General features: G+C 30.9%; 2 protein-coding genes across 2 annotated transcripts in view; one reads left to right on the forward strand and one right to left on the reverse strand.

Annotated features, from left to right (window-relative positions):
* Positions 1-15274, reverse strand: part of LOC118065906 (uncharacterized) — a 122545-nt gene that overhangs the window by 28446 nt on the left and 78825 nt on the right. The gene's annotated exons all lie outside the window — the stretch shown is intronic.
* Positions 1853-15274, forward strand: part of LOC118065901 (frizzled-2-like) — a 77894-nt gene continuing 64472 nt past the window's right edge. The window contains exon 1 of the mRNA XM_035081478.1: positions 1853-2075. The gene's annotated coding sequence lies outside the window, so the exon portion shown is untranslated. The remainder of the gene's footprint in view (positions 2076-15274) is intronic.

Raw genomic sequence — 15274 nt, forward strand, 5'->3', positions numbered from 1 at the left:
TACATTAAAAAATTGATTAAGCAGCCAACAGAGCCATAACCATTATTTTCCATTTTCAGCCCCAAATATGAATTTTATAAAAATTTGAAGAGCTAGTAATACTTGCCAAATCGCGTGCTCAAGGATTCCTAGTCCTTCTCTTTTCCCCCAAGGCATAACAAAGTTGGCAGATTTTTTGTTTAGATTCGCGGCTCTCTTGGCGATTCTCCAGGAGTCTTTTTGAGACTAATGCAACGTTCCTGTACAATATCGTGGCGTGAAACACGCGCTACAACGTGTCTTAAATTTATTTTTTTTCGCCCAACGGCTTTTTCCCAATCTTCTACTCCTTCTTAACCCTCAAAACATACCAGAGAACCCTCAGTACCACACATCGAACTAAAGCTGGAGAAAACTTTATGCATTCTTTGTGTTTCTTACCGATCATTGACCTCCCTAACTCTATTTTTGCCTAGTCCATAACAAATAGACTATGTAAAATTGATCAATCTACTTTATCGATACTTCAACAACCTTCTACTTCAATTCTTTTCTCCATCCATATCTTCACAAAGTAAACATCTTTTTTTTCTTTTTTTAACTTTGTAGAACACGATGACATGGATACTTTGATGTACCTCGTGGTTAAGTGGATATACTATCTCACTATAAACGAATTTCCTCGTGTTCTGATTTTTTTATGTGACCCATAAAAGCTCAGACCATAAAAGATAAAATCAAAAAATATTCCAAAAATGATTTTTGTCAATTAATTTCAATATGATAAATGACAAAAATATTCTTCCAAAAATTAATCTTATTTTTATCCAACAATAAATTACTATAATGCTATAAAAATATTTAATCATCAACAAAAAAAATTTATTTAAAGAAAACATCAATTCTGATTAAAAATAATTCAACCTAAATTTTTAAAACAATTATAATTCCACGAATTAAGCTATATTTTTTACAAATACATTAAATAACATGACATTTCAATGAGAGAGAATACGTTAAGTTATGTTTAAGACCTTCCATTAATAAGAATGTCAATTATCAGCACCTTATTCAAAGCTTTCTCTTGATGAAGAATAAAGATTTCAGATTCGCAGGATCTGTTAACAATGTTTAACATTTTAGATGTTATAAATTATAAGGTTTAAATGAAAATTATGATTTAGTTGAGATAATCTTTGATCACATTTAAATGGAAAAAATCGTACAATAAGATTTTTAATTAAGCTATCCATCATCCTACGAACTAGAAAGAAAATAATTTCCTTTTTTTCCTGATGTAATTGATACATTAAAATCTTCAGAGACATTTTCCGAGATAATCTATAACCCTTCTGATACTGTGGAATTTCCAGAACATCAATAACTCATTTTTTGTCTTAAATAAAATTTATAGACCTCTCTGAAAGTTGCGATAAAGACAAAATGGATTCCCTGTTAGTTGGCGGGGGTGGAAATTTGTGTGAGGCGAGAGGGAAAAATATTCAATGATGGTAGAACTTGAGGATGTTAGATGGAGAACATTTACGGGGTTAGAAATGGATGAAGAAGAGAGATTGCCATTACTTTTCTCCAGGAGTTGCTGGAAAGAGTGCTTCGGTTCTTTCCTCATCGTCAAGGGGTTCATTCCTCCTCTCTATCCCACTCTCAATATCTCTCTGTTTCTCTTATACCTTTACACCCTCACTTATTTTATTCGCATAAAGATAATATACGCATGCGTCATGCTCCCTATCGATTTGTCCGCTTCCCGTGAACGTCACGAGGCGTCGCAACCCCCAAACGTTGCTTACCAACGTCTGTATACTTCATGCCACCCCAAAACACTTTCGCGTATCGGTACGACCGGTGCTTTTCAAGGTTAACCCACATTTTCGGCGTGCAAGTGTGTTTTCACGGCTTCAAGACGTTTTGACACTTGAGTTTAGTTTGTATTTTTAACGTGTGTGCTTTTAAGTTTATTCTTCAGACTAATTTGTCTTTTTGAATATTTAATAACTCGTTGAAACTTTTGACAGATAAGTGCAAGTGTCGATTTTAATTTCTACTCATTTTAATCTTCAATTTCCAACTCATCGGTAAGTCAAAAAATTCTTTCACTTACTTCTTACAATTATTTCTTTCATTTTAATATCATTGACATCGAAATTATTTCACCTCAGACTACTTTTTAATTCAACAATTTGAAAAAAGCCATCCAATAAAATCTTTATTTCACTAATATCACTCAATGTTAATTTTATCTTGATGTTAATAAATTATTTATCATAAATTTAAAAAGGTAAACCATTCTCACAACTTAATGTTATTATGTTTTTGTAAATTAAACTTCTTTTATAATTAAAATTAATTTTTTTATTTTTATTGTTGAATGAACATTTTTAATGGCAGACAATTAAATTCTGTTAATAAATAAATAGCGAAAAATGATCAAATAAAATTGTACTTCATTTCAAAATGAATGCAGTAATGAATCAAACTGTCAATAAAGATATTCAGCAATAGTAAAAATCGTCCAAATTAATCATGACATGATGACTATTTAATTTCTTTTATGCACACACGTGGTTGGCATTTGCTTTGAAAATGCTCCCAATATGCTATTGAGTCACGTTTTGAATAGAGGATTTGGATTATACAGCGACTATTAATCACCATTTCACAGGTCATATTGAAAAAAGTGAAAAATTAAAAAAAAAATCATAGTAATAATGAGACAAAGAGACTTGTAATTTCGCTTATGTCTGCAATGCTGTACACGTCAAGCTAGTATCAGTTAGCTTACAGACACGTTGAGGCTTCCAAGGTATATACACGTTGGGTGGTAAAGAGATATATAGGGAGAGGTGAATGCTTGTCCAAAAGGGGTTGAACAAGAGGTCATGGCACACCGATTCGCCTGAAGCCAATTAGCGCGATTGGCTTTCGCGCTATTGCACCTTCAAACATGCGCCTCGTTAATTCCGAATGCTAGGACGATCCACCGCTAGTAAATGATACGTAAACATCTTTTTTAATGCCACGGTTATATACATTCAGTTCATATTTCATCCACTTTGTACACTTAATCTTATTTCCATCTATTACTTTCAATAGTTAGTGAAAAGCTAGTTTTCATCTCAATCGAAACCATTACTTGCTATGTATGAAAGCAGTTATATTGAAATCTAAGTCAATATGTCTTTTAATCATTTGTTTATTAATTTTTTAATCGATTATTTTATTACTATTCAGGCATTTTAGTAAAATTTAATAATAATTTAAATATCTCAAATCTTCATAAAAAATTATTTTTAATGAATTAAAAAAAAATTATCTCAAAACATGGGGAAAAAATGATTTCAGAATTTTGAAATTAAAAATAATTCGTTTAAAAAAATATTAGAAGCCAACTTCATGTTCTATGGTGATGGTAATGATGATAAGATGAGTAAAGAGCAAAAATGATAAAATTGAAGTGAAACAAAACAAAATGAAAGGATTGGATTTTAAAGTGAATATAAATATTCTTTGAAAAGAATCACTTGATGTGAAGTAGGTCACTCAGACCCTTATAATCAACCCTCTTTATTACCCCATTGCTACCCTTAATAAGGTACGCACTTGATTAAATAATACAGAGAAAGTATAAATCAGAATGTAACAATAAAAATGTTCGAGGTAAACGGTGAACATACTGTACAGATAGCTAATTTAATAAATGTATTAAAACTGCTATTAATATTAGAGAAACAAGAGTCAATTCAAAAAAACCATATTAACTAAATTAATTATCAATTAAAGTGTAATGAGAGTTTAAACATTTATTTACTAAATGTAGCAGATAATAAATTTTATATTTCAATTAAATTAATTAAGGTAAAAGTATTTTGAGCTGATTATAGACAATTTTTTGATTCTATTTAATGAATTGCAATTTTTTATTACTGTAAATATTTTTCGGCTAAATCCATGCCATTAAATAATTAAATACAAAGAGAAAGAGACAAAAATATTCCATTTTTTTGTTTTCCTCTGCATTTGGACAATGAACATCAATTTTTCTATCTATTAATTGTCAAATACATCATCATTAGAAAAATTCTACATAAAAATCCATTTGTTAAAAAAGAGAACTTTTGCATTCATTTCCTAAGCTAAAAATGGAATGATTAATAGCAATTAAAACTAAAAAGCCACAAATTTCTTTAAAATACGAAACCATAGTAGAATAAAAGCATTCAAGATACCTATCTCTACATTTATCTTAATTTCCTCAAGTAATATCCTTAATACAGCCCTTGACGTAAAGAATTTGCTTGATTATACTCATGCAATAATTCGAGGATCGTGAATTTAAAACTTTCAAAGCGTCGACTATCAAACGAAAGTAATTCTCCAGCTTGTTACGGTTTGCACGTTTCGAACATATATACATGGATACGTATATATATGTATGAATATCGTGGGGGCCTGAAACTTGCATCCGTAGTAACGGGGTGGTTCGTTTACCTCTTTTACAATTTTCCTGTGCGTCCCGCAACTGCTACATCCCTTCCTCAAGTGTACTAGCGTCAGGTAATTCGAAAGCAATTTGAATTAACGTGCGCGCCACCAGAGGAAAGTATAATTACGGTATAGTAAACGAGCTTGTGAGAGAGCCAAAGCTTCCTGTGGGATCTACAGACATTTAAAATAAACAGCTTATACGTGTATGTATTTCCATAAAATGGAGAAAAAAAAATTATGTGCATATTTCAATGTTTTTTAAGCTTGAATTCATTAGATATTTTACCATCAACTCAAGACAAATTAAATGGTAAAATAGAATTACATTTTCGTAAGGAAAATTTTTTTTTCTTACCGTCTTTAACATTCCTTTCGTCAATTAGTAGCTCGTAAACGAGTTTAAAACACAACGGAACTTTTGCCACTGTGGAAAACTTTGTGGCATTGGAGAAACAGAAAGGGGGAAAAGAGCATAAGCCAAAGTTAGATCGTCTAACAAATACTAAAAAGAATCATCTTGAATATTTTTCTTTCGAATTCTTTTTTTTATTCTCAAGTTAAGTTTGAGAATTTTATTTCATGGTAAAAACCATTGTTAACCTTCAGGATATTTGGAATTTTTTATAAATCATAAAAAAACAATTACAATTCATTTTTCAAGAAACAAATTTAATTTTGAATTCAATACTACTTTGATATCAAATTAAACTTATTTTATTGATTTTTTAACGTGTTAAGAACCTGGAAATGATTGAAAAGAGTCAATAATCAATAGAATTAAATTAAAAAAATTAATTAAAGTTTATAACAATTAATTTTAATTAGTAAAAGTCTTGAATATTTTTTTAAATTGCTTCTTGCAGCGATTTAAGAAGATGGATGATATGTTCGTTACTAAAAATATAGTAAGAAAAAAGTAGATAACCCTTCCAAGTTGATACAACAGAGGTGAGACCGAGTCCATGAATCCATCTTGTTCTTTCATTGCAAGCTCTATTGAAGAGAAAATCGTACGTTAGTTCTATCACTTCTATTCCATGTACAGAGTTCTATCCACGATGGCATAACATAGATATGTGCGTATGTGTGTATTGAGGAAAGAATGGGAAGGTAGGACAGGGGGGTGAAACTTCTCCAGTCTCGGTGAATTGATCGCGTTGGGGTAGAATCATCCATCACTGAGTGACAGTTCCAAGCCAACCCCTGAAAGAAACCCCCCTCACGGAAAGGGAAAGAAAGAAAGACATGGTGACGAAGTAGGGTTGCAATCGGTCCACACGGCCAATGAACTAACCCCCCTTCAAACTCTTAACGCTATACTTTTTATCCCCTCACACTTTTTCTTCTTCGTTTTTGCTTTATCTTGGTTTTCGTCTTCATGTAATACGAATTTACTTTGACGAAGTTTTTAATATTATTCTAACATCAAATTACTTTTAAATTACTTTTTTTTTTGGACGTGAAACTGACGAAAGTGTTTTTACATTGGATCATTTCAAGAGGGAAAGATAAATTTTATTTTTAATAAATTTGAATTAATATCAAGAAGAATAATATTACAATTTTTTTTCAAATTTAAATCGAGTTGTGATGTTTTATTTATGAATTACAATTTTTCTTTTCTAATCAATTTTCTTTTTGTTAGTGAATCATGTATGTGTAGGGTCAGCCTCATACACAAACATAGTACTCACACACACATCTCAGTATTCGTCGAAACTAACGATTTTTGAACTGAGCTAATTCGTTTTTATTCAGTTACAATATTTATTCATTTCTATTCGATTCCATTTTTAGTTAAATTTTATTATATTATATTCAGTTATTGTTTGTAAAAATCACCCATGATTTATATTTATTTGAATGACCTTAAAATGAAAATGAAGTTCTATTAATTTAAATATTGATAATTATTATAAACTTGTGAGACTTATTGTTATGAATAATGAGTAATTTTATGTCAGAGTTAATGTTAATGATAAAAGTTTCTTTTAACAGTAGAGTAAAATTATCAATAAATCTTCCACAAGCCATTAACTGATAAATATCAAGTCCATTTTTCACTCTAATCTAGTCAATATGAAATTAAATATAAATCAATAAAATTTTTTATCAATAAAACTAATAACTTTTATTCCCCAAAGTGAAAATATTGATTCACAAGTTTCTAATAATAAAAAAGCAAAACTAGAATAGAATGATATTCATGTCATCATCGTGAGTATCTTTAATCAAACACAAGATATGCTTTAACCGATAATTGGATGATGATTTAATGGGATTATTTTACATGAAACGATCATGATAAAGGATCGTCGCCAAGGGTGTTATCAGTCCACTGCTGCTAGCACGCATCGTGGTCTCTTGTGAACAAATATTGGCCCATTAGAGATCACAATGCTTCTGGACAAACATTGGACAAAGAAAGCGGTCGATATCTCGGATAATAACCCCTAGAAAGTAGAAATAAACGCAATGAGGCAAAAGATAGAAAAAGGAATTATGAAAAATGGAAATATTGTAATTTTTCTCGTCTTAACGTCAACAAGTAGTCCATTTCATTTTTTTATCTTTATAATACAATGGAATAAAAGTAGGGTAGAAATGTTATATTGATTTTCCGACATCGCGTGACAAGAAAAATTGGAGTCCCCGTGGGATTCTCTGCACTAAATGTGGGGAATTCGATTCGACATTAATGACATCCAGGGGAGGATACAAGTTTCTTGTAATTATCTTTGACATCGATTAGGAATGAAATTAAAAGCTTTGTTAAATTATACAGACCACCCATTGTGCAACTATTGCCTTTTTATTGGAAATAATTTATGATTTGTTGTTACAGTAGATAAAATGGGAGTAGGAGAGATTTATTCAGGTTTTGGTGAAATACATTTTTGCACAGATTTTCGGGTTAATTGCTAAACTATTCTTGATAAACAATCGAACCATAAATTCTACGCCAATTTTTCCAACTTCCAAACGAACTTTCATTTGGAGAACATAAAAAATTGCACCAATAACAATGTAGAAGCTTTTAATTGAAGATTTATCGTTTCTATTATAGCTTCAGAATGAAAAAAAATTCAAATCGAATGGTGCTGTCGATAATCGATTGTTTAATTTTTAAAAATATTCGCTATTGTTAACAATTGAACACAGAAAAACATTCTCTCGAAAAAATCGGTTCTGGTTCGATTATTCAATATATTGATTGTTTTCAATACCACTAGACTAAGGTATGATTTATGTAAAAAAAACTTACAATTGAATAAATAATTATTTGTGTAATAGCGTGGTATTTATTTAGTAATAAATCTGAAAATTGTAATAACAATTCCAGCAAGAACTACATCTGTGAGAATAAAATATTAAAAACACCAAAGTAAATTTCAGTATATTTCTCTGACAAACGACAGCTGTTTGACTGCGGAAACTTCACTTAAAGTAATACGATCGAGAAAATTGAGCTTGGCGCCTCTTCTTTCTTCTCTAATGTACTGTCAAAACAAGGAAATGTGCCGTATATACACATTCTATCTGTATATATATATATATTTGTGTACAATATAAAAGGAAGAGAAAGGTTTTTCCAACATAACAGTGGCAGCTCAACATTTTGGGTCGTCCTGAAATCACCCTTCCAAAGTAACTCAACCGCAACTTCGATTTCACGTGCCACTGTACTGTTTGACTTCTCCCTTTTACGTTTAGTTTAGTCGACCTATCTTCGTTTCTAACCCAACCAAAGACCATTGACTCCTTCTCAGCTTCCGTATACCGACTTTCCGTCAAGGAGATCGTGAAAGATCAATTTATTCGTAATTAACGTTCTCCCCCATCAACTTCAACCAATTATCTTTTATCAATTTCCCTAAGGCCTGTTACACTTTATTAAACTTTACGAAAGACTTTTCTCGATTGAGATTCATCGACGAATATCGAAGGCAACTTGTACGTCTGTTATTGTCTTTCAACTCTTTTATTATATTATTTCTTTATTCACCTTTACATTTTTTAACTTTATTTTAATTTGCTTCATTATTGTTATTGTTATTATTCATTCATTATTTCATTGCTGTTTCTTTTGTTTTTATCTGTATTCATTTTCGCTGATTTTTTTTTCCTATAAACCGAATTTTCTTTTGTCGTAATTATGGTATACGCATGAAAGAAGGCACTCGCTTTGTTCTTAAACCACAACCGCGATAACTCTTCTTCGTATCTATCGATTTCCCCAAGACAAAAGAGAGGAATGTCCGAGGAAACCTAGGAGAAATGCAATCTCAACAAAAAACAAACTCGTCTTCGAATTGCTGCTTTTTTACATTTTTCTTTTCTTTACATTCTCATCCACAAAGTCCTTCTTTTCCACTTGCTAACGACTCCCCTGGGAATCTTATTCTTGTGCTTTCATTTCTCAACCTTCTCCAGAGACACAGTTCCTTAAAAATATATGACAAATTTAATTTTAAGAAATTGCTCTAATCAAGACATTTTATCTGATGGAACAAAAGAATATTCATCTTCAAAAATATTCTAAATTTAACATAAACTTTTTTTTTAAAAACAACAACAACTTATAAAGTTGTAGTAAAGTTGTAATGTAATTGTTTATTTATCAACTTAATTGATCAAAGCTAACTCTAGAGCTGGAACTTGATATTGATATGATCCTATCTGTTTGCGAGAATAATGTAATTATTGGTATGAATCTGAAACTCATGTTGTATTAACCAGATACTTAGGCCCTAGATTACATTATAATATGCAGATTGAAATTGTGTGTGATAGATTAGTTAGTATAATTAGATATCTGTCCTAAATGATCTTCTTGTCCAAGTGACATTGTTGAAATAATGCTTGCTTGAATGATTTTAATCAACTATCAGTATGTTAATGGTTAATTTATGGTTTAAATACATCAACAAGCTGTTATAAAAGATCAAAGTAAAGTTGTTGAAGCATTAAATAAATATTCTATAATAAAATAGATTATAATAATAATCATCATTATAGCAGTAAACTAATAATGATCAATAAAATAGTTTTGGTAAGATATTATTCCAAAAGAAACGACTGGGTGGTAATGAAGTAGTTAAAACATTTGATTGATAACATTCATGAAGTCGTAAGACTGTTTTATAGAGAATTACAATAATAATCAGGAAGGAAATAGGAACATAACACAAACACCAGATTGTTGGCAGGGCGTGAACATCTGCACCTGTCACAGTCACGTGGCAAGTTTAAACTTTATCTTCCTTTGGAACAGGGAAAGGCAATAAAACCACAAAAATACCAGTAAAATAGATACAATGATAGAAGTTGGTATTGTTGGGCAATAAACCGGTCGTTAGAATGATCGTAAAACGGGTATGTATCCTGGGGGCACAAGGGAGTTCGTCGCGACGTTCTACTGGTACAGTTACCCCATGAATTATCAACCTCAATCCTGATTTATTACCGTATTTCTCTCTCCCTGCAATCTACAATATTTTCCCTAGCATTATTTTATCATAGTGTAATGCTCTATTCTTCGGACAAATTACTTTCAATTAATAATCGCTAACAATTAATCAATCATGATTATTGTGGTAATTCTATCTTGAGAGAAAGCTTGATGAACTGCTGAAAAATGATTTTTTTTCTTATGTCATTATCATGGACTAAATTTTTAAGAGGATCTTAATAAATTCATCCATCAAACTAATGCATAAACACTGCTTTTTATGATGCAGGAAGTGAGTTTTAATGTGGATAAATCATTTTTTATTCTAACTAGATGCTCTTATTGCAGGTGCTCCATGAGTGCACCTGTTAAATTTATTCATAAATGGTAAAAATCAATTATTCAGCTACTTCATTATTATCATTCAGAGAAGTATGGACATATAGTTATAAAATTTATCTATCAGAGTACCTTTTGCTATCAACATTTACAATAAACAATCAAATAAAATAGTAAATTAATAAGAAACATCCAAGCAGTAGATATCTATTTCAATAGATATTTGATTAAAAAAAGAATAGCTGGGTAACTGTTAAAGGAAGTGGATAAAAAAAATATAAAGATAAAAAAACTATATATTTATTATAAAGTATATTAATAAATAACTCTGAGTATTATGGAGACATTGATAAAGGTAAGTTAGCAAATTAGAATGCTTAGAAGTGTAGATTATTGAGGGAGATAAAAATTAAATATATTACCATGAAATTTGTTGTCTAACTTTTATCTACATTCAAAATTTATTAAAGAGATATAAGCTTGATAAAATGCAACTTTGAAGTGTCCTAGAGTAACATAAATCTATACCATGAATACTTATCTAGCCATTCATTTTTGTGTAATGCAGTAAATTTTATTAATTCAAGTGGCTAGGAGTGTAATTATCAATTCAGTACTTGTTGGACAACTAATATGACCTTGTTTAATGAATAATTATGTTGATATGTATAAAATTTATATGTATGATCAAAGATTGGTTAAGAGAATTAGCCAGCACATCACAAAAGTAATCTAATACATTTATTTGATGGATAAAATTAAAATAATGGATCAGTAAATGAAAAAATAGCATTCTGGTTGGAGACTAAACCTAAGCACCCTTTGATTTCCATTAAATCTATCAAACATTATGCAAAATTAATAATCCTCCTAAAGGAAACCCATAGGCATATTAAATATAACAGACAAGGTAAATCTGATAGGATAAATTGAAGGAGTTAAGTGAAGGTAGATGGTGAAGACTGTCGCTAAAGAGCTACATGACAATATGTGGTTAAGCTTACGCATACTGAGCGTTTGCTCAAGTTCTCATGGAGTAATTATCAGTGGAATCGTGCCGGAGAATAAATTTCATTTAATCGCTCGCGTGAAGTAGATGAAAAGCAAAGACCCTGGTATAGTGATGTTGAGAGAATAGATCAAGACTTGAAAATGTAAAATGAAACCAGCTTGGCCCGATTACAGCAAGCTCATCGAAAACTTGGTGATCTGACGGAGCTATGAAGCTTCGTCGACGCGGCTTAATCGATCGGTTGGCTTGCAGAGTGAGTCTAAAAGCAGAGATAGATGTAGAGGATAGAGTCGTTATCCTCTCTAATACCCTTCCTATCATGATATAACTGGAGACGGTGCATATTGTCGAAGGCGTGGGACGATGATGAAGAGAGTGTGTGGAGCTTGTGGCCAAGCAAGTGCTAACATGAAGACGTAATTGGTCTCCGGCTGACAGTCGTTGCTTCATTTGACGTGTAACATGATTCAGAAGCTTCCAGTCGTTGTCACATCTTCAATTTCCTCCGACATTGGAGCAATCACGTCACACAATGCCCGGTGTGGGATGAGGATGCCGATGTTTGTTGAGTTTTTGTCCTCAATTAAACTTCAATTTGAGTGGGAACGTTTTTTAATACCATCATATGAAGAGGATATTCATTTTAATATTTTATGTTCAAATAACGCTCTCAGAATCATCACCAAAGTGGTAGGAAATTTCTGTTGCTTCTCCAGCAAGACTTGCATTTCTTTTTTGCAAGCAATTTTTCTTGGTTGTTCATTTTAATGAAATGTGTTTATTCATCATTACAATTGATGCATTGTAAACAAACATGAAGGAAAAAAAGTTACAGCTCTAATGATTATTTTTGAAAATAATAAATACCAGATAATTATGTTTTCATGAATAACACACCAGGAATACCATCTGTTTTGTCCTCTTTTATAAGATTAACATTCAATTTTGCAAGTCACCCAACCTATCATTATTTCTTCTTTCTGCCACCAGTCTTTGTTTTGCTAACATGTTCAGCGAAAGCCCTTAATCCATTATCTGATCATAAAGAATAGGTGCTTGGCCTAACATATCTGTTGAATTAAAATATATTAGATCTAGTACTTGACTTAATGCAGTTATCTTGTAGATTTAAAATATTAATGAAGGTTAAAATTGACATCTTTATGGACTAATAATAAATTTATACTGAATAATTTCATCTTCCAAGATCACCAATATCGAAACTCTTTCTTATTCTGAAAATTCAATTTGATCACCAACTATATTACTTCAGTTTTATAATCGAAAAGCTTTCAATTCAGAATAAAAAATTCCATTAAACATTTTTTTAAGATAAATTATTCATCATGAAATCAACATTTATCTCAATTATTGAATACTTTTCCATTTTTTTTTCTTAAAGTTGTAAGCAAAATTTTCATGTATTTTCGTACAAAGGATAACTTGGTTGGAATTAATGAGGAAAATGTACACCAGGTGTTCGTTTTCTTATAAGCCATAAATTATCCTCAACTTTCCCCAGTCACTCAACCCACCATTGTTGATATTTACCCATCGATTAGTACTTCTTCTAATAATTTATGCAGAGCATCGATTTTAATTATAACCCGGATGCTAATTGCTCGTCATTGGAGACCACTGGAGTGCCAAGCAAACAAGCCTGCGGCCGGCCAATGATGAAGAGTACTGAGAACTCGACACCCAACACACTAATACTTATCGTCGTCTGCGTACCTTATATGAGCATATTCGATATTTATTTTAAGAGACTTTCATAACTAACGTTCCTGATATTTTTTCCTTTTTGCAAACGACTTGATGACCTGCAGAAATATCACATATCCGCCCATGGGGGGAAAAATGCATGTTTCAACTATAATTTTCTGCTATCTAGGAGAAGAATCAAAGGGACGGAATATTGAGAGATGAGTCCTTTTGGTGATGATCAAGCTGTCGTGGCTTGGAACGTTAACAACCAGTTCACGTGTCAGCATCTATTTGTTAGCTTCCTTCTTAATTGCTTCCACATTTTAGGCTCAAAAAAAGCAGCCCTTCAACAAACATACCAGGTTTTAAATATCTAAAAAATTCAAAAAAAAGATTTTTTTTTTTAATGGAGATGTAAATAACTTTATAATTACCATTCTCATTTTTTTTTGTTCATTCTAGGGCTAATTATTAAAATTATATATATATCAGTAATTGAAATCATAAAAATTGCAATGGATTAATAATTGAAAATTAAGCTGATATTGAAGGGATTTTGAGCTGCATGTAAAATTGAATATAACCTGAGAGAGATTTAATAACTTGGCAATTTTTTAAAAATGTTCTTACTGATATCTGTTATTATTTAATTAAAAAATATGAAACAAAATAATACTGTCAGATCATCAGGTATCCCAAGTCCCATTTTTTAATTTTAAAATTAAAATAACTAAAATTAATACTTATATTTAATCAACAACCTCTAGCTCCATTCCAGCTATTGCACTAAGTGTAGGCTCAGAATGACTTCTTTTTTGTGTCATAATTTATTCCATCAAAACACAATAAATATATTTTATTATCATCCAATCATTTTTGTTCATTATTAATTAATTTTTAATTATAGTCGAAAATGAGTTAATAAACTTTGTTGATAATAACTAGAATTAATTTATCAATTAAAATAAATGATCAGACTTGAAATTCATCAAAGTTACATAAATAAATAAATTTCTCGTTAAAGGTGGAAGATTGGGTGGCAATGTCAATTAACTAGTAATTTATGTATTACATAAAATATTTTTTTACTGTCTAGTCTCTCCAACAACACCATTTTCTCCACCATCTTCTCATCCCATATAATCTGCCTCACTCGTGATAACTACCTCTCTGTCTTTGTCCGAAGTGCTTCGGTGCATGTACTCACACGCCTGTTACCTGAGTTGAAAACTCGAGACTTGAGTTCCTCGACACTGATAGAACTTATGCTGCAATCTCGACTCCATATATATTCCAGACTTCAGACTTTCTATACGAACTGCCAGTACATAGCATAATATCATATCATAGGAACTGTAAGTGTAATGAATATATTTCTGCTGGTGACATACCACTATGTTACTCCTTATTTTCATCAGAATATATATACATATATATTCATATCTACTTGTCAAGTGGAAATATCTCTCGAGAATAATGAGCTTAATGTTACTCATTGTCTGGTAACTTGTTTTTAATATTCCAATTTAATAAAATGCTCCAAGCCTCTAGGCAATAATTTTCTTTTTCTAAAGAGAATATTCTACCTAAATAATAGGACAAGAGGGAATTATGACCGGAGTTGATATTAATACTTCTCTACTTTTCAAATCTTTTAATAAATCAATACACTTTAAAAGTCATTTTTAATTTTTCTTTAAATAATTATTCATCCCTCAAACTTATTATTTTATTACAAATTTAATAATTTTATTATTGTCTTTCTTATTAAGTATCTAAAAATAATCGTTTCCGCAAAAATATATAAAGATGCAAAAAAAATAATTTCAACACTTGAAAGAAAAATTAAAAAACCTTCATGATTTATTTTTGGAGTTAAATAAAAATTAAATAATGGGCTAAGTCGTTTAACTAAAAGGGATAAGTCGTTTAACTAAAAGTCACGTTGGAGAAAAAAAATACTTTTTCATTGGAATATTTTATTTTTGAAGTGAAGAGCAAAAATGATGAAATAAAGTGATATTGAAATATTTCTCGAAGCAATGTAATGGCAAGGAACATAACTCGATTATGAGACAAGCTCAAGTGTCTCGTTTTAGATCGACCGGGATGGAAAAACGAGGCTCGTTTTTCTTTCGTTTCCCCAAGTCGAGTGGCTCTTCTCTCGTCAGAGAAACGTCGACTATCTCTACTTTATTCATCTCTTGGTCACCCCTCGTTCGTTGCTTTGCCAAGAATTATTATTATTATAAATATCCACATTGTTATTTCTTTTCACC

Source organism: Chelonus insularis, unplaced genomic scaffold (genome assembly GCF_013357705.1).
Source record: "Chelonus insularis isolate UGA/USDA-ARS -01 unplaced genomic scaffold, ASM1335770v1 contig_324_pilon, whole genome shotgun sequence".
Lineage (NCBI taxonomy): Eukaryota > Metazoa > Arthropoda > Insecta > Hymenoptera > Braconidae > Chelonus > Chelonus insularis.